The sequence below is a fragment of the Coptis chinensis genome, chromosome 8 (assembly GCF_015680905.1).
Source record: "Coptis chinensis isolate HL-2020 chromosome 8, ASM1568090v1, whole genome shotgun sequence".
In the NCBI taxonomy this organism is placed as follows: domain Eukaryota; kingdom Viridiplantae; phylum Streptophyta; class Magnoliopsida; order Ranunculales; family Ranunculaceae; genus Coptis; species Coptis chinensis.
In genome coordinates this window covers 17,421,934-17,442,695 of record NC_141463.1, presented here as the reverse complement: position 1 = coordinate 17,442,695, position 20,762 = coordinate 17,421,934, and positions in this window count along the sequence as shown.

Sequence of the window (20,762 nt, the reverse complement as noted above, 5' to 3'; positions counted from 1 at the left end):
GGGTATTATTATTTGGCATTGGGAATATCTTACCTGCTAATAGTAACCCTAGGATAATGCCCTACCAGTTTTGATCATTTAGAAAATTAGGTGGGAATGACCCTCCTAGAGTAGAACAAACCCTCCTAGAGTAGAACAATATTGTTGTAGTGGATGGCATCATCACAATTTGTTTATTTTGCATTGTGTTTGGGAACATTGAGCGATGTTTTATCTTCTTCCTTATTAGTCACTTGTGGTTTGTCTGAATGCACTCGTTGCACATTTTATTTCCCGGAACATGTTATTCTAAATGAAGTGCCAATGAAAGGAAAAATAATAAAGCTATCGAATGAGTTTTATGTTACTTTTCCTATCGAATGTTATATAGAGCTAGGGGTATGGTGCTTAGGTCTATGTAACAAGGCTAGTTGATTTATTAGGAGTTAGGGCCATATTACAATGGTAGTATATTAATTAAGTTATTCTTAAACTTGTTATATCTTCGAAGAGTGGAAAGTTGGTCCCTCGTGCTTTTAGTTTCTTGACTCTTGTAATCTTTTTATTGAATAATGTTCGATATAGACTCATACTAACTTTGGATTTGCAGGTGACTGAAGGACTTAAAATTATGAAGATGACTGAAGGACTTAAAATTAATTGTAGTTGTGCATTTCTAGTTTCTGCAGTTCTAGATTCGATGGATTTCTATTATTATTGGGAGGATATTTTGTTGTTTCTAGTTTCTGCATAAGTTATGGATATTTTGTAAACATGGAGTAAATGTGTTCTGGTTCAAGTTTTTTGGCTGATGTAAATAGTTCATATTTTTGCTATTCAGTGCAACAGTGCTCCAAGATGTTTTTGCTTTCATCTTATACGTATCAGTGACTACAAGTTTTATACTTTTTCCATAGCTTCCTACAGGTGCTTGCTCTGTTGAAAATGATGTAATAGCTTTTTCTTCTGAAACCTATCAGAAACAAAACCAAATAGTTTTACATATTACAGGGGGGGTTTCTAACATAAAAATATATTATATATTGCAGTATGGTAGTTAGAGATATGTAACTTAAGTTGTCATATGCAGAAATGGTACTGTTCGGCTCTATGTTTCGAACAAAAGGTTTGAGTAGTCTGCAAATGTATGTTGTAAGAAGTGACATAACATATAAGTATGACAGTTATAGTGTCATATCTACTTGTAAAGCTTATATATGACAATGTATAAGCTGTGCACGACACTGTATAAGTTGTGCACGACACTATATAACAAAGAAAGTTTATATACGACAATGTATAAGTTGTCCAACAAGAGTATGAACATTCATTGTTCATAGTCCAATAAGACTATGAACACTGAATGTTCATAGTCCAACAAGAGTATGAACATTCACTGTTCATAATTCAATGGTATGAACACTGAATGTTCATAGTCCAATAAGAGTATGAACATTCATTGTTCATAGTACAATAGGACTATTGATGTAGAGAAGAACTTATAAGTTGCAGATTTTCACAACCTACACTAAAGCCTGTCGATTTCTTGTGAAATACCAGGGATTAATGGCTTCAAGGTTTGTTGATTCACACACAAGGAATACCAAACAATGGAAACAAGAGAAGTAACTCTTAATATTATTAACTCAAACCAAAACTGAAAACCCTAATACATACTACCAGCCTTTATATAGGCGAAATGCCCTAATTACTACAAAACTCGAAATTTTCCAAAAATGGAAAGTTTTAGGATAACCACATATTAAGAAACTACTAATCAAAATAGAACTAACCCAATTGACCAAATAAAAAACGGACTCTCCTATCCAAAGATATAGCAAAAACAAAACTTCCATAAAACGGCAAAAACGTGATTTTGAAGGCCTAAACGATGGATTTAGGGCCCGATAGGGTAGTGCCCACGGTGCTATGGGTTATGCTTATTTTGATGTTTCCAATCAAATATGGCTGTGTCCATGTCTTTTCAACTTTGATGCCCGCTTTTCCAGTTCATTGACATATGCCAAGTTCATTAACATATGCATCATATGCCAAGTTCATTGATATATGCATTGGCAAGCTGTACTGCATCAACTATGAACACAGAATGTTCATAGTCCAACAAGAGTATGAACATTTAGTGTTCATAGTCCACTAGGAGTATGAACACTGAATGTTCATAGTCCAACAAGAGTATGAACATTCAGTGTTCATAGTCCACTAGGAGTATAAACACTGAATGTTCATGGGTCAAACCCCCCCTGTTTGAAAGTATGAACATTCAGTGTTCATACTCCTAGTGGACAATGAATGTTCATACTCAAATAACATATGACACTAGAGTTTCACACACATTTAACAAGTATAAAATATATTTCAACCAGTTATAAAATTTTGGCAGAGAACAACAAATTCTAAGAACATTCAACAAGCATGAAAAATGTCATAACTTTATCAAAATCAAAATCAAAATGAAAGAGAGATGAACTTACTCTAAGCCTACGATGGTTGGCAATGAAATTTCTAGTGGAGGAGTTGTTGATTTTGCGATTTCTTCATCGGGTTCGTCAACAATAGAAATTGGATATGAAAATCATTAAAATAGTGTATTTTTTGGTGTTTTTTAATGGATATGGATATCCAAAATCCAACCCAAATCCGGATGGATCCTAATATGGTAAAGAGTTTTGAGTGAGAATCCTACCCGAATCCGCTCCATTTCCAGCCCTAATTTTTATGCCCACCCTTGCCTTTTGTTCTTCGTGCCCATTCTTTATTACTTCCCGCACTCTTTTTTCACTTAAGCCGGTCAATTTTTTTGAGTGAAATTTATTTTCACTATCCCGCGCTCTTATTTTCACTTGAGCGCCTATTTTTTAGGTGAAAAACTCAAATAGAAAAGCTCAAATAATAACACCGGCATTCTCTCTAGCTCAACTTCAGACTTCCAACACACATTCTCCCTCCCCCCTCTCTCTCTCTCTCTCTCTCTCTCTCTCTACCATTCCTTTTTCAGTATTTTACTGGTAAGTTAAATATCTCCTCTCATCTAAAGTCTAAAGCTTTAGATGGTTCTAATTTGGAGAAAGTCTTACTATTAAACATCTAAAGTCTAAAACTTTTGGTTTCTTTTCAGGTAAGCTTTTGGTTTTTTTTTCAGATTTCAAGCTAAACTTTGTTTTCAGGTATGAATAATTGTTTGAATGTTGGTAATGTGGAATTATTTGTGTTATATTCTTATGTTGTTCACCAATATTCTGCTGGAAAAGAACTATTGGATTCCCTGAAAGTATGTATCATTTTAAAGTATCTTACATGTGAGTTATTTTGATTGATTGTTTTGTTTACAATATAAAGTTTCGATATTTTTAGTAGTTTTGAGCTTAAGTGAGCTGAATTAATAGTATTTGTTTCACGTCTAAAAATCACTTTTGTAAGTACCATCCCATCTTCTGTAACTGTAAGTTATTATGGCTGTTGTTGGGTATGACCCCTTTTATCATGAATTGGTTTTGTTAGCTACTTGTTTATGTAATATGTGGAATACTTAACTCTTGTGTGGATATAGTGCTTACAGATTTGAGGACCTAGTGTTAAAGGAAAGTTTCTCTGTTTATGCAGTAGGACTATTTTTGTGACAATCCAGTAATTGATAAAATGTGGTTCTCTTGTATGTGTCGATATGTTTCTGTGTGTGCTTGCTCATCCGTTTATCTTTGTTTGTGTGTATGTGTTTAGGTGTCCATCTTCTTGGACACTAGAGAGAGGGTAATTCTGTTTAGAGTGTGTGTGTGTGTGCTTTTTTTAATCCTCATCTCCGCAAAATTAGTGCGCTATGGATAGTAGATTATAGAAGTGTTTCCAGTGTGAGCTGGACATGCTGATGTGTGGAAATAAGTTGTAGCATCAGTGTGGAGCAGTAGGGTGTTTGTTTAGATGAGCTTAGTAAACGTTATTCCTTATCTTGATTTTTCTTATATGAATGAAGTAAAGTCTGTCTCTTCCTCCAAATGTTTATTCTATGTTGAAGCTTTGTGCATGATGATCTATAAATTGAGATGTTGACAGATGATGAGATTCACTGTGGATGAATATATCTGGATTTATAATGTACTAAGCAAGGATGTCAGATTTAAGTGGATCTAATGTTATGTATGAGTTATGAGTCTACTTCACCATTGTCACACTTGTTACACATGATATTTTGTAGTTGTCAGAGTGCATTTTGAGTCTACATATGCTGTGATAGTTTATTTAAACATATATTTCTTGTGAAGTAATGGGACCAGGTGGAGGATCCTTGAGAGCTACTAATGAGCAGTCTCAATCTATGCCAAACTCAGTAGCACAATCAACCAATGTGTCTAGTGCCGGTAAGATAATAGTATTTTGTATTAAAAACTATAGATTAGATCATCTTTCTTATTAAAATGTTGGTTTTGCCTGTAATCAGCTTCGACATCATCAGGGAATAAAAAAAAAAAAAGCAAGGCAATAAATAATACTCATAACAACCATAGAGCTCAAGGGGGGCAAAAGCCTAGGATAGAGATGCTACCTGGGATGTTGAAACCGGTTAGAAGGTGGAGTTCACAGTTTGCTACTGAGGTCGGCATACTTTGCCGCAAGCATGCACCTTTGTCTTTTCAAATTGGATTTTGGTCAAGAAGGAGAACTGGCCTGCTATTACAACTTTGCATGAGCATATTTTGGTAATAATTCTCCATATATTAGTTGTATTAATTGTTATGCTAAATTCTTACTAACATTCGCACCTATCCCAAATTTTATTTGTAGACAAAGTTTGACATTGATTTGCATATACCACACATGGAAAGGGCTGTCACTAGATTTCTAGGGCAGCGGTTCAGGGAATTCCGTTATTGAATGCACAAGTACTACAAAAGGGCTGGAAGTGACCACCATAGGCATGAAAAGCCATATGATGGTGTGTCACTAGAAGATTGGGGAAGGATTATTACTTGGTTCGAAACTGACAAGTTCAAGGTAAAAGTAGTTATACTATAATGTAGTTGCTTTAGATTGCATTACTCTAATCTTATTATGTTATAATATAATGCAAAATTATCATGGCAGAAACTCAACGTGCAAAACAAGGGGAACCGTGCGAAAAAAATAGTGCATGCGCACCATCATGGTGGTTCAAAATCATTTGCAAACTACCGAGAGGAGAAGGTATTAGAAACCGTTGATATTTTTTGTCTTTTAATTAAATTCAATGCTCCTGTTTATGCATGTTACTCCTTGAATAAATGACACTAATTTAGATGTCTTTTGAGTTTTAGAAGTGGGTTTATAATATATCATATGTTGATCAAGCTTATGCTGATCGTGCATTATTATTATTTTCCGATATTGCGTTTTTTTAAAATGAAGCTTAGGGTTAAGGATTCCTCAACATATATTAAAATTTTGGCTTTCTTACATAAGGCATTCATCTAGAAGAGGTACATAGTAATTAAGTAATTACATTCACCCCAGTCTAAGCATTAGACCTTTGGCTCTAGTTGTGTCTTTGATTGTTACTAGCTTCTCTTCCATATATTTCTTCATAACTTCCTATAATCTATCCCTAACTTTCTGCCAAGGTTGTTTACTGTTTCTGCCAAGGTTTATTGTTAATTAGTTCTACTATCTATTTTTATTTACATCTGTTTTTATCTTGTGACATACTAGCTAGTGCTAGTGGACAAACTATTGCTACTACTAGTGGACATACTAATCCTCATATGTTTTCATAATGTCAACATGTTACAACGTGATCCAGAAACTCGACCAGAACCTGGTAGGATTGAATTCTATCGTATGATGTACTTCAATGCTGGGAAAGGATGGGCTAATCACGTGGCTGAAGAAAATTATGTAATAAATGCATATTTCATTTCACTTGTTGTGTGTGATTTAAAATATACGAGTTGCTTGAAAGTTATTAGTGTTTGATACTGCATTTTTTCCATGGAATTTAAACTTACAGGATAAGATGTTAGAGATAAAGTCTTAACCTTTGGAATAAGGCTCTGAACCTATGACCGAGGATGAGATCACTGAAATGGTATTAGGTAAGAAACTTGGTTACAATTGTGGGCTTGGGCATGGTGTGGAGCCAATCTCGTCTTCATCGACTTAACGTAATTCTGAAGTGGAGGAGCTTAGAAGGAGAGCAGAGGCATGCACATGAGTCTGAACAACGTGCCAAGGAGCTCACAACTCGTTAGTTGATATTGACCTTAGGGTTGAGGAGTTGCAAAGTTAGAAACTGCTTCTGAAGCCAAACTGGAATTTCTTATGTTGCAATTCGCCGGTGCTCGTGAGGTATGTATTATTAAGAGGTTGCAACTTAAATGCTAAAGCTTTGAATCCTAGCTAGTCTCATGATAAGCACCCAAAACTGTAATATTAAACCCCGAGAGACATAGCATTTTGGTCGATTATGTGTTTAATAATCATGTAATAATTATATTTTCCTACTTTTGTAGGTTTCCGCATTTAAAATGAATATAATGATAAAACATGCATCGAAGTACGGGAATACTGGAATATTTGAAGTTTCCCACTCAACTCTAGTGAAGCCCAACAAAGCCTGACTAGAGCCGAAGTTTCCAAAAGAACAAAATCAGTGCATAACGGGTTCACATATAAAGAAGCAGCAAACTTCGAAGCTCAAATATGATAAATCTAGATGCCAACATTGGCTAGTGAAGCTGCCATAGCGACCTGGGCGACGAACTCTACGCAAAGATAGAAAGTCGTAAAAACGCCAAAATCGGAGCCGCCACTGGACACACTAAGTGGACCCACTCTGCAGGTCCAAAGGCATGATGAGTCAGCATAGGCAGGTGGCAAGTGATGGTTTTAATTTGGTGCCGCACCTTGCAAGAGGAAAGACACGTACCAATTCAATGTTTGAATTGAATTGGGCTAAAAGACGAAACCAAAACATATAAGGACGAAACCTTAATAAGGTAAAAGACAAAACATTAAATGAAAGTTTTGTTTCGTAACAAAACTTTGGAATCAAATTTCACATGGAGACAAAACTTTGATTTTCAAAGTTTTGAACGTCTCAATTAGCAAATGGACAAAAGCCAATTAATCTTTCTCCAGCCATCCAGCCTATATATATGAGGGGGTCGCCTTCATTATTTCTCTTTCAGCATTTTCATGCTTTAGCGTCTGTTAGCAGATAGTTAGTTTTATTTCAGCACTTACATTCTGTCATTTTCATTCCAGCAGCTTAAATACTGTAAGTCATTTTAACCTTAATAACAGTCATTTCTTTTCTAGTTTAATTCTTGTCCTGCATTTATTTACTTAATGTATACAACAAGTTTTATTATTCCTTCTATGACCATGAGCTAATCCCCCCCCCCCCCTCAGGGGGAGGGTTATGCTGCTCGTGTGAGAATCCGGATTGACTCCTTAATATTCTAGAATCACTACTTAGGAGTTAGGCTTAGATATGACATCCGGTCCCAAAATGACTAAGACTAACCTGGAGTTCCAACACTCCGGTTTTCAGGTACAGGCCACTTTCCTTTTCAGTACTCTTTTGGACTCTCTGGTCCTGTTTTTCCAATAAGTTCACGAGCTCGGGACTTAGTTCGATTGTTGTACGAGGAATCGCGGGACGCCAGGTTTCAAACTCTTAAACTCCTCAAACTTTGTCGAGGATATTATTTGCTATAACCTGTTTTACCTCGTATGTTAGCATGTTTGCATGAGTTCGTTCTCGACATTCCCCTAGCTCACATATAGTTGCACGTATCGGTAATCTAGATTATTGCATGCATAGGACACATTTCTATTAACATATAAGTAATATAGATTTGCATGTGTAGACTTCATGTGTAAAAATAATATACGTTAATTAGTTTCTATTTTCGCATCTCTCGTTTTTAATTGCATGTTTCGTAATCACGTCTCCATAATACATTAATTACGTAAACACAAAATACAAAAAAAAAAAAAAAAAATCCTAATAATTAAAATTTCATAATACTCATCTTAATAGTACCCCGCATAATACACCTTCTGGCTGCTGAATATTCACACGTTATCCTAGCTTACCTGCTCGAGTTAGCAACAGCTCAGGAAGACGTGCCTTACCTCCCTCCTTCCTTAATTCTAAATCCTCCTGTCATAATTTGTTCCGTATGAGCCTAGAATTAAAACTGGTATTTGTATGAGACTACGGTCTGGACTTAAGTTATCTCCTAGGCATAGTTCCTCCTCCGTAAACCAACCTCGTCAAGTATCTCCGTTACTATTATCTCCCTTAATTATGGCCCAGGAAAATCTTACAGTCGAGAAACCCCTTTCGGATTTCTATACTGCCTTACAAGAAGGACCTGCTTCCTGCATTAAACTCGATGCTATTGTAGGTGATTTTCGAATTCCGCCAAACATTTTCGGTTTGTTACCTGTTTACCATGGTCTAGACCATGAAAACCGATGACAATCACCTTCGCCGGATGCAACAAGTAGTCACCCCTTTCCGCCATCCGACCGTTACCAATGAACAAGTCTTGCTTAGGTTGTTTCCCTTCACCTTAGCCGATAAAAGCCGGTTGGGCTCCCTGGGCCGAAGCGCCGCAATCCATTGACACTGGGGCCAAACTCGCACAAGCATTCATGATAAAGTTCTATACTCGTAAGAAAACTACAGAAATGCTTGGCCAGATTTAATTCTTTTCGCCAAAGACCACCGGGAATCCTTTTCGGAGGCATGGAGCAGATTTACTGATCTGCTTCTCGAATTCCCCCATCATCAACTCGACACCACTGTCTTAGTCCGTTCATTCTTTAATGGTCTCTCCGACCATCAAAAGCAAACATTAGATATCATGAACGGCGGTTGTTTCATGGACAAAGGCGCTACTGAAGCATACACTTTTCTTGAGAAACAGGCTTCACGAAGCACCCATTGGGGAAACACTGATTCTTCCAGATCTTCTAAAGACACTCCTACCAAAGTTACGTCTATGTTCGAGGTCAAACCCGATCCGGAATTAAAAACTCTAATCGAGTCCCTGAACAAAAAGGTCGATGCTCTTTCGGTGCAAGTAAATGATAAAAAACCCAAACAGGTCATGGCTGCCAACGCTTCCCCATGTCCTCTTTGCTTAAGTCCCGAGCACGCCGATTCTTATTGTCCTTTGGTATACGAGTGCCCTCCCCTACCTTTTGAAGAGGCTTGTGCTTTCAACATTCCTAATGCACCTTGGCGACAACATCCAAATTTGGCTTGGGCACCCCCTGGCCAACAACAAGCAACTCCGGGTGTCAACAATGCTGCTGTACGACCACCCGCGAACTACAATTCCTATCGTCAAGGAAATCCTCCACAATTCCAGCAAGGGCAAAGTAATTTTCCCAACAATGCAAATATAGGGTACCAAAACAACCGCAACCTTGTTCCCGTTAATCAAGGATATGGCGACCAAAATCAAACCGTAAACAATAACCGTGATCTAGTTCCTGCTGCTCCGCTGGTACAATCCACAGCCGATAAAACAGCTGAAACTTTTCTGACATACATGAATCAACAGAATCAAATCCTAGCTTCTATCCAAGCGGTCTCTTCATGTTATTTCGGGATAAAAGTCAAAAGGGCGTGTTCCCTCGCCAAGCAGTTCCAAACCCTAAGCCTACAAACACTGCCTTTGAACTCAATAATGCAGCAGGATCTAGTAATCCAAGCCAGGGTGAGGTAAATGCCATTACCACTCTTTGTTCTGGCTGAACCATCGACAATAATATACGTATGCCAGACATAGAATCGACGGAAGCCACGGTTAACGTCCTTCCAACTCCTACCTCGCAACCTATAACGGACAAAGTTGTTCCTTCCAAATCGACACCCACGTCCCTAGGGAAAGACGCCACTGATCCTTATGCGCAATTCCGCCCAAAACCTCCGTTCCCTGCCCGTTTGGTAAAAACAAACGTGGCGAACATTTCGATGAGATCCGTGAAACCTTCAAAAATTTGACCATAAACTTACCTTTCCTAGATGCTTTAAGCATTTACCCAAGCATGCCAAGTTTTTGAAGCACATGTGCACCACCAAACGACGCATTTAATGTTCCTCAACAAGCGTTCCTCATCGGCGGTTTCCTCAATTACCACTACCAATGGTGTGGTAAAGTACAAGGACCCAGGTCGACCAACTGTACCATGCACGTTGGGCGACAAGTATACCACTACCGCACTTTTAGACCTAGGTGCCAGTGTTAACCTACTTCCGTACTACTTATTTAAGTAGTTAGGTCTTCATGAATTGAAACCTACCAATATGACTCTGCAACTCGCGGATCGCTCCATCAAGTACCCAGAGGGCATAGTAGAGAACGTCATAGTCAAGGTCCAAGATTTTTACTACCCAGTTGATTTTGTCATTCTAGATACTGAAGTGGCCTATGACTCCATTCCTATCATCTTGGGACGTCTTTTTCTTGCAACTGCTAATGCTCTCATAAATTGTCGGGACGGTTCAATGACATTGTCTTTTGGGAACCTTTCTGTCGAACTCAACGTGTTCAAATTAATAAAACAATTTCCAGATCCTATAATGGAGGGCGAGATTAGTTTGGTTGATAGTCTAGAACATGATTATTTCACAAACTCTTTTCCACCAGACGAGATACACCAATTTCTTTCTTTTAATAATCCGGAGTTTGACGATGACTCGTACATGAAAGATGTCCATGCATTATTAGAGTCGGTATTACTATTTGACCCTACTGTTGTGTTGCAAACTGATTCAGAAGAACCGGATTCACTTTGTTCCATTGAAGAGATGACCCCTCACAAATCCTTGATCCCCAATCCTCCAACTCTGGATTTAAAATCTCTACCCTCTGATTTGAAGTACGTGCATCTCGATCCTGCTGATAGTCACCCTATAATAATTTCTTCCCAATTGACTACTGACGAAGAGGCACGTTTGATTCATGTCATTCGCAAACACCGCTCCGCTATCGGATGGTCCTTAGATGATATCAAGGGAATAGACCCTAGCATATGCACGCATCGCATACATCTCGATGACGGCACAAAGACATCGTGAGAACCGCAACGCCGCCTTAATCCCGCCATGAAGGAAGTGGTGAGAGAGGAAGTTTTACGCTTACTTGATGCGGGTATCATATACCCTATCTCTGATAGTGATTGGGTTAGTCCTGTCCACGTTGTTCCCAAAAAGTCCGGCATTCAAGTTGTACAAAATGAAAATGGTGAGTGCATCTCCACTCGCATTCCATTAAAATGGAGAATTTGCATTGACTATCGCAAACTTAATGCCAGAACACGTAAAGATCACTTCCCCCTCCCATTCATTGACCAGATGCTAGAACGTTTAGCCGGTCATGCTTACTACTGTTTTCTTGATAGCTATTCTGGATACTTCCAAATTGTCATCGATCCCGCCGATCAAGAAAAGACAACTTTCACGTGTCCCTTTGGAACCTTTGCATACAGACAAATGACTTTTGGTCTTTGCAATGCCCCAGGCACTTTCCAACGCTGCATGCTCCACATTTTTAGTGATATGGTGGAACGCTATATGGAATTCTTCATGGACGACTTTTCCATTTACGGAAATTCCTTTGACGACTGCCTATCCAAACTTTCTAAGGTATTAACGCGTTGTGAAGAGAAAAATCTGGTACTCAACTGGGAGAAGTGTCATTTCATGGTTACCAAAGGACTTGTTCTAGGTCATGTTATTTCAAAAGATGGGATAGAAGTTGATAAGGCTAAAATTGTTAAAATTGCTTCGCTACCTTTCCCACGTACAGTTCGTGATATCCGTGCCTTTTTAGGCCACGCAGGGTTTTACAGGCGTTTCATTCAGGATTTTTCTAAAGTTGCGCGACCCTTGACCAATCTCCTGCTCAAGGATGCGGTATTCGACTTCAATTTCGATTGCAAACAAGCTTTTGATAAGCTAAAAACCGCTCTGACTACCGCTCCTATCATTCAACCCCCTGATTGGTCTCAACCATTCGAACTGATGTGTGACGCTAGTGACTTTGCTATTGGCGCCGTGATTAGGGCAAGCAACGCGTGATGACAAACCCATTGTCATTTACTACGCTAGTAAAACTCTTAATGACGCTCAACGTAATTATACAACAACTGAAAAAGAGTTCCTAGCTGTTGTCTATGCTTTGGATAAGTTTCGCCCTTACCTAGTTGGAACATCCACCATCGTGATATATCGACCGACGCCGCACTTCGCGGTACTTTATCAAAAAAGGACGCAAAACAACGATTGTTCTGCTAGATCCTTCTCTTGCAAGAATTCACCCTATAAATCAAAGACAAGAAAGGAACCAAAAATGTCGTGGCCGACAATTTATCAAGGCTAGTTGGTGACATGGATAGTGATTCTGAAGCCATCTGTGATTCCTTCCTGCATCTAATATTTGTACTCTATTTTCTCATCTCCATGGTACTGCGGATATCGTTAACTACCTAGTTCTTGAGGAAGTCCCTCCTCTTGGTCACGCCCCGATCATAAAAGTTCTTATCCATCGTAAAATATTATTTATGGGATAACTCCTACCTCTTTAAGTATTGTTCGAATTAACTCATTCGTCATTTGCATTCCCGACCGAGCACACCGATGTATTATCCTTTTGCCATGAACAATCTGGCGGAGGTCATTTCAGTGGAAAGAAAACCGCGCCAAGGTGTTACAATGTGGTTTTTACTGGCCTACCCTTTTTCGCGATGCACACCTAACATTGCATAGCTTGCATTCGTTGTCAGCACCTGGGTCGAATTACCAAATGCAATATGATGCCCCTTAATCCTATCTTAATTGTGGAAATTTTTTATGTTTGGGGCATTGATTTTATGGGACCTTTCCCTATTTCTCAAGGTTTTCTCTACATTCTAGTCGCTGTAGACTATGTGTCTAAATGGATTGAGGCACTCGCATGTTGCTCAAATGACCATAAGACTGTCGTAAAATTTGTAAAAGAAAACATTTTCTCTCATTTTGGTGTCCCCAAAGCTATCATCAGTGATGGGGGTACACATTTTTGTAATAAATTTTTGGGTTTTAATGAAGAAATATGGAGTTACTCACAAAGTTGCTACTCCATATCACCAACAAACGAGTGGCCAAGTGGAAGTTTCCAACAGAGAAATAAAGTCCATTATGGAGAAAACTGTCAATCCATCAAGAAAAGACTGGTCTCTCCGCTTATCGGATGCCTTGTGGGCATATCGAACAGCATTTAAGACACCTATAAGGATGTCTCCTTACCGCATTGTTTTTGGAAAACCTTGTCATCTGCCAGTTGAACTTGAGCATCGTGCCCTTTGGGCCATCAAAAGCCTTAATTACAATATCAACGCGGTAGGCGAGAAGCGAAAACTGCAATTAAATGAGCTTGAGGAGATTCGGAGTGATGCTTATGATCTCTCGAAATCCTACAAAGCTAATATGAAAAGAGTGCACAACAAGCACATTTTGCGTAAGGATTTTGAAATTGGCCAAAAAGTTTTACTGTACAACTCTAGATTACACATTTTTCCTGGTAAATTGAAAACACGATGGTCTGGTCCTTTCATTGTGCCAGCTGTGAAACATTATGGGGCAATCTCTTTGCTTAATCCACAAGATAACAGCGAATTTCAAGTCAATGGACAACGCCTAAACCATTACCACGAATTACGCTCACCAGATGTTGAACAGACTCTTCTTCAGGATCCGGTCTACATAGACTAGATGTTTCATTTGGCGTACTCAATCTTGTTTCTATAGAGGGTACGCCATTTTGGTAGCCGGGTCATCTTCTATTTTATGAACTCAATAGTTTTTTGAAGTGTGTGGTTGCAAGCGCCGGAGCCGTAGTCCACAAAAACTCTATTTCAGAACTGAGTATAAATGTCTTCTGCAACGCGAGCAAACGTTCCTGCTGGTAAACGATGGATACCAAAAATTTCACCTCCTTCCTTCTCTTCCCTTTTCTACTCTCTGCCTCCCGAACTTCAGCTAATCTTTTGGTGTAAGTCTCACCCATCACGAATAGGTAATGGTCGTAGTACTTTTGCTCGTAAACGACGTGCGCGAAGGATGGGGTGGTGTATGCATTGTCAAAAACCCTCCTGTCCAGGTCTTGTCTTCCTATCCGATACTAGCCGGTTTAAGGTGTACTTTTGTCTGACACCAGCTGCGCAGGATAATCTTCGTCGCCGCGCCATTTCTCCCACAAGTTGGGATACGTCTTGAGTATCTGACATTAAAAGACTCGCAAACGTCTTGAGAATCTGACATTAAAAGACTCGATTCGTCTTGAGGATCTGACGTTAAAAGACTCACCTTGTAAATATGTATATATTGTTGCCTTTTCCCTTTGCATTAAGTTGTGCACATAGAGATTTGTGTTCAACCTCGGATGTTGCATACTTGGAACACGTACGGGCAATGGATTCCACCAGACCAACCCCTAGAATTGGTTACTTTGAGATCCCTTAGGGGCGGTTTGAGGATAGCCATATGTAATAAGGGCAATATTATTAGACCATATAGCACGACGGTCAGGAGAAAACGAATCCCCGCCCCCTAACCCCATAATACATAGAGGTAAAGCCACAGTCTGGCTGGATTGGGTTCGCTCCAGAGCCGACATGACAATTGCCTATGAATTCAGATGATGACTCTTCTGGACATCCAATGCTGTTCACATTAATCTCCCTTGTAAAAAAAAAAAAAAAAATGTTCTTTCACTTTTATGTTGTATAATATATAGTGTGTTACAATAATTTTCTGTAGACGATGTCAGCTATATTTTTGCTCAAAGCCTCTCAGGTATATTCTTTCTTCCTCTTGACACTTTGAGGACACAGCGTCCGACTGTTTGGGGGTGGTAAGAACCTTTCGCAAAAATTAAGCATTCATAGTTGTATATAGTTTATTTATGTGTAAATATGTGTATTTAGTGACAAATTCTCGTTTCCTTTTCTGTGATGAAAAATATTTAAAAATCTCACCCTAGCATTTGAATTAGGACTTGTTCTTAGAAACTTGAGTTAATACGTATGCAATAGTTTTTACATCTTTTCATGAGCATTCATGTACTGACTTTCATTAAATGTACACAGCAGTAAGTTTTGGGACCCACGGTTAGACAACTTAATTTCCATATCCTGTAAGAATCTAACCAAAAAGCCTCAATATGTGTGATATGTGAGTAATGACACAGTGGAGTAGTTTTTCCGAATAGAGAAGTTCACACGTCTACTTATTTGATCACTACCCGAATCCTAGGCGAGAATTTAGGCCTTCTTTGGATCGATATAGCCAAAAATTCACACCTGTAAAAGAATTTACCACTAGTCGCCCCATTGAACCTTTCATTAACCCTTTCTATTTCACTAAAAAGTCATTACCCATCTATTAACCACAAATAAATAAGCCTACCTAGATGATGAGTATGAGAAATAGGATGAAGTACGGAATAATGAAGAGAAAAACTTGTCACAAATCAAAATCAGTTACCTGCTTCAGAAGAAAAGAAAAAAAAAATAGAAATATGTTTCCAAAAATCAAAAGAAATATCAAAGTTAGAATTCCCCGCAAAATCAAATCAAAAGGGAATACAAAAGTTTGAAAAAACCAAGTATGGAAACCCATGTTAGAAGCAGGAAAGAAAATAAGGATTTCTCTAGTATAAATATCTCGAAGACCTTATTCTCTCATACTTATCATTTTTGAATTTTCCATTCCAGTTCCTTCTACACTACCTCCTAAGCCCCATAACACCTAATAAAAGACCTCTAGCTCAATTAGGAGTAGGATAGTGTGATAATAAGTAGTAGTTGTGACTTCTCGACCTCGGCTCCTCTAACTGTCATTGAGTATGTGAGGAAACATGTGCCACTGCACACTGGAGATAGCAAAACTTGAGTGGAAAAATAAGAGAGAAATTGTGTTTCGACACATACCTATGAGAACCTACTTAAGGACGCTATCCAAAAGATCCATAAACGGCCCTGCTCGTACATTTCATTATTAGATCACTGCATGCACGCTCATACGTAGATGTTATGATTATTGTATGTATATTAACTTGAATTTCGAAAGAATTAAATCCTTGTTTCCCCCGCTAGTGAGATGTCTAGATACCTGAGATTAATTAAGGAAACAAGCCTTTGTTCTTGAAGTCGTAGTATAAATGAAGTTTGTGAGTATCTTCTCCGGAAAACTCTCATGAGGTTATAACTCGTCCACTAGGGAATTCCTAGTGGTTCAAGGCCTTGTTGCATCTTGTCAATGCAACCGCGACTCTCGCTGAAATGAGATTTAGCTTAGGACAACACATTTTTGACCACTTATCATTTTAATGTCTCTTCTTTGCTTGAGGACAAGCAAAATGCTGTTTGGGGGTAGTGTGATAAGCACCCAAAACTATAATATTAAACCCCGAGAGACATAACATTTTGGTCGATTATGTGTTTAATAATCATGTAATAATTATATTTTTGTACTTTTGCAGGTTTCCGCATTTAAAATGAATATAATGATAAAACATGCATCGAAGTACGAGAATACTGGAATATTTGAAGTTTCCCACTCAACTCTAGTGAAGCCCAACAAAGCCTGACTAGAGCCGAAGTTTCCAAAAGAACAAAACTAGTGCATAACGGGTCCACATATAAAGAAGCAGCAAACTTCCGAAGCTCAAATCTAATAAATCTAGATGCCGACATTGGCTAGTGAAGCTGCCATAGCGACCTGGGCGACGAACTCTACGCAAAGACAGAAAGTCGTAAAAATGCCAAAATCGGAGCCGCCACTAGACACACTAAGTAGACCCACTCTGCGGGCCCAAAGGCATGACGAGTCAGCATAGGCAGGTGGCAAGTGATGGTTTTAATTTGGTGCCACCTTGCAAGAGGAAAGACACGTACCAATTCAATGTTTGAATTGAATTGGGCTAAAAGACGAAACCAAAACATATAAGGACGAAACCTTAATAAGGTAAAAGACAAAACATTAAATGAAAGTTTTGTTTCGAAACAAAACTTTGGAATCAAATTTCACATGGACAACTTTGATTTTCAAAGTTTTGACGCCTCAATTAGCAAACGGACAAAAGCTAATTAATCTTTCTCCGACCATCCAAACCTATATATATGGGGGTGGGTCGCCTTCATTATTTCTCCTTCAAAGATTTTCATGCTTTAGCGTCGTTAGCGAGATAGTTAGTTTTATTTCAAAGACTTACATTCCGTCATTTTCATTCCAAATGGCTTTTAAAATCGTAAGTCATTTTACCCTTAATTGATCATTTCTTTTCTAGTTTAATTCTTGTCCCGTATTTATTTACTTAATGTATACTGACAAGTTTTATTATTCCTTCTATGACCATGAGCTAATCCCCCCGGGGAGGGTTATGCTGCTCGTGTGAGAATCCGGATTAACTCCTTAATATTCTAGAATCACTACTTAGGAGTTAGGCTTAGATATGACATCCGGTCCCAAAATGATTGAGACTGTACAAAGTTGGAGTTCCGATGCTCCAGAACAGTCTCGCGCGCATCCCAAAATGTCTCCCGCGCGACTCTATGGTGTCAGACAGCTCTCCAATTTGTCCAGTTGATGTGGAATCGAGCCAGGAGCTGAAATGATATTCCAGAGATGAAATATTAATTCAACTCCTTATGCTAGTGTAATGCGGCTCAGAGATGAGGGCATGCGCTAGTGATCAATACTCGACGTCGTCTCCTAACACGAGACGAATTAGAGATGTAGTGATGTGGTAATATAAACTGTTGAAAAATGATTCTTGCATGAGTATGATTAACTCTCTCCCTGTTTCTCCATCTTTGTTTACTTACATTTAAATCACCGTTAGTAATTTACATTAATTGCATTACCGTTAAATTAATTAAACCAACTTCAAAAACCTAAAATCCTACTCACCAAAAGTTGTAATTCAAGTTGTGAACCTTTTCCGAGCCCTAAGGTTTGGACGATCCCTTACTTGACCTATCCTACCAAACCCACGTGAGTAAGGTAACTTGACTAAAACGTACGACTAATACGTACTTTGGACTTTGGACCTTGGACTTGGGTCTTCGGACTTCGGACTGTGGACCTCGGACTTAATTAACTAAGTAACAAAATCCAAAGAAACGTTGTATCCACCGTTTTTATCATCTCACTTGGAGTTTTTATGGCTCTACATTTTCTGGTCACAATAAGGTGTGTCATTGGACTCCTAAATTTATCTAACTTGGACACTTGTTGTGCTATGCACTTGTAATGATCCGAAATTTTACCTACGGGTAAACCGGTCATTTTACGTGTTAGTTCAGTGCTACTCTAGGTAATTACGTACTATATGGCGAGGTTTAACTTTTATCATTTGGTGAGCTTGATTAATTGATATGGGTTTTTTTTTTTCCTTGATGGTTAATTTTATGTTGGGCCTTTATTTATATTAATTGTTTGATTATGTGGGCTTAGAATTGAATTGGACTTGATTGTGTGGGCTTGAGTAGAAATATCAATGTGCATGTGCTATTATATTGGGCTTGTTTTATTTTGGGCTTGGTTTAGAATATGGGGTCTGTTCTTTTAGTGGGCCTATTTTATGTTGGGCCTGCTCTAATATTAAGGGGATATGAGGGCTTAAGAGGGGATGAGGAAAAAAAAAAAAAAAAAAAAAGAAAGAAAAGAGGAGCAGATGGAAATGGATGCCTGAAGTGCCCATCTATCTCATCTCCTTCACCACTCTCTAAACTTTCCACACTACCTCTGAAAAGGATAAGCAGAAACACCTCCTGCTTCGAAAAAGAGGATGCGCTGGTCACCGATTATTGAAGATTTTGGGGATGATTCTCTCTCTCTCACTCTCGGGAATAGCGGATCTCTGGCCCTCACTTTGAGTGTCACCAGGTTAGTAAGTTCAGGTAAGGGATCAAGTTAGTTATTATAGTATCTTATGATTAAAGAGAGTTGCATGCAGTGGAAAAACAAAAGGGGTTTTCGAATTATATTCGTATATGAAGACACTTGTTCAGTTACATTGTTTTGGGGTGGTGTCTTACTCTTTTTCTAACTTTAATTGCTTTGAACGAGGAAAGCATTATAAACCATCAAAGAACTAAGTCGATGGTTAACTGGTTCAAAACGCTGTCGGATTGGTTATGGTTGAAGCATATATTAATAAGTGAGTACATGATAATAAGGATAGTTTCTTGCGCTCAAGGCCAGTAACAAACTTGATTAATATGTAAGTGGTTGCTCTGAATATTGATGTTGGTTGCGACATTGATTGTGTTTTATAAACTGGTGGACTAATCAACCATAGATTAAAGTCGTTCTTGCTTAGTTGTTGCTTTGGTCTTGAACACATGAGGTGAAGGAACAACGACTTGGAATAACGTTGGGTACCGGATAGAAGTAAGGTCTAGTTACTATTTTAATTGTCTTTACATTGAAGTAGGTTAACTCTTAGTACTTAATAGAGTGATATGGTTATCGGTAATCTTGATGAGGATACACCATATGCTCTAGTTAGTTTTATTAGTGATTAGTTACGGTGGAACCGTGAATAGTTGTTAGCAGAGAAACATGATTAGAACAAGAGTGAGGAACCTATACCGCCTTCCTCATCGGAAATGGCTTAATCCATCCCATAGATCCTTACCCGAATAGGGGAACTACGATTGGCTTGATCCCTAAATGGGTACGTAGGCAGCCACCCGGCTCAGCCGCTTCCCTAGGAAAACCCCTACCCCTTGTATAAAGAAGTCGAGTGTTTAACATGTTTTATTAGTGATAAAGTCTGGCTAAATTATATTGTACGTGTTATGCATGGATATATGGAATTATGTTGAATGCTAACGTTTTTCTTGAGAGTATGTTAATTGATGCACTTACAAGGATTTAATAAAGAAACGGTAAGTGGTATTAAGCAGCTACAGGTATGTGTAACCTTGTCTTTTGTTTTCAATTTCATTTCAAGTGGATTATTATATATTGACTACGTATCCAACGTTGAACGTTGGAGTATCTTCACAGGGACAAACATGCTCTCAGAAAACAGGAAAAGGGCGTATGTGTTCCCTAAGGAAAATTGAACGTGAAGCGTACTCTGATCGGCTAAGACGGTTCTTTTAGTTGTTCTTATTCCTAAATTTATTCCCTTTAATTGGTTTTGTAATAATTTAGTTATAATGTTAATTGTCTTTAGTTATGAATTCATTAATTAGAAGTTATGGCGATAATTGGGTAAAAGATCGGTTTCGGGGCGCTGCAGCTACTTGATTTAACTGGCATTTGTCGAGATGGTTAAGTAGCCGGTACCACGAATCTATATATCTTTTAATAGTTGGGTTTACGACTGAGGTTGTAATATATTAAATGGAAGTATATTATTTGATTTTCAGGTTAGGACAGGTTGTAGATTTATGAAATGTTAGAAATACAGAGGAGACTCTGCCGAATTTTTTTTATTTTATTTTTTTTAGAACACAATGTTCAGAGAGGATTTTATTTTAGTTATAGTTTGGACTCGTGTGAGTCAAACCGCTCACGTCTTGGTTTATTAGATTGTTGAATATTCAGATTGAGCTATTTTACCTGAATATTCAATTGTCTGAAAAATCGAGGCCTGATAGCACTGACAACAATTAGCGTGAGGTAGTTAATTAGTAGCCAATAATATTGATTGATTATGTTTGTGATCTAAAAATTATGACCAAACAATGCCCATGAAGCCACCATCTAATGGTGG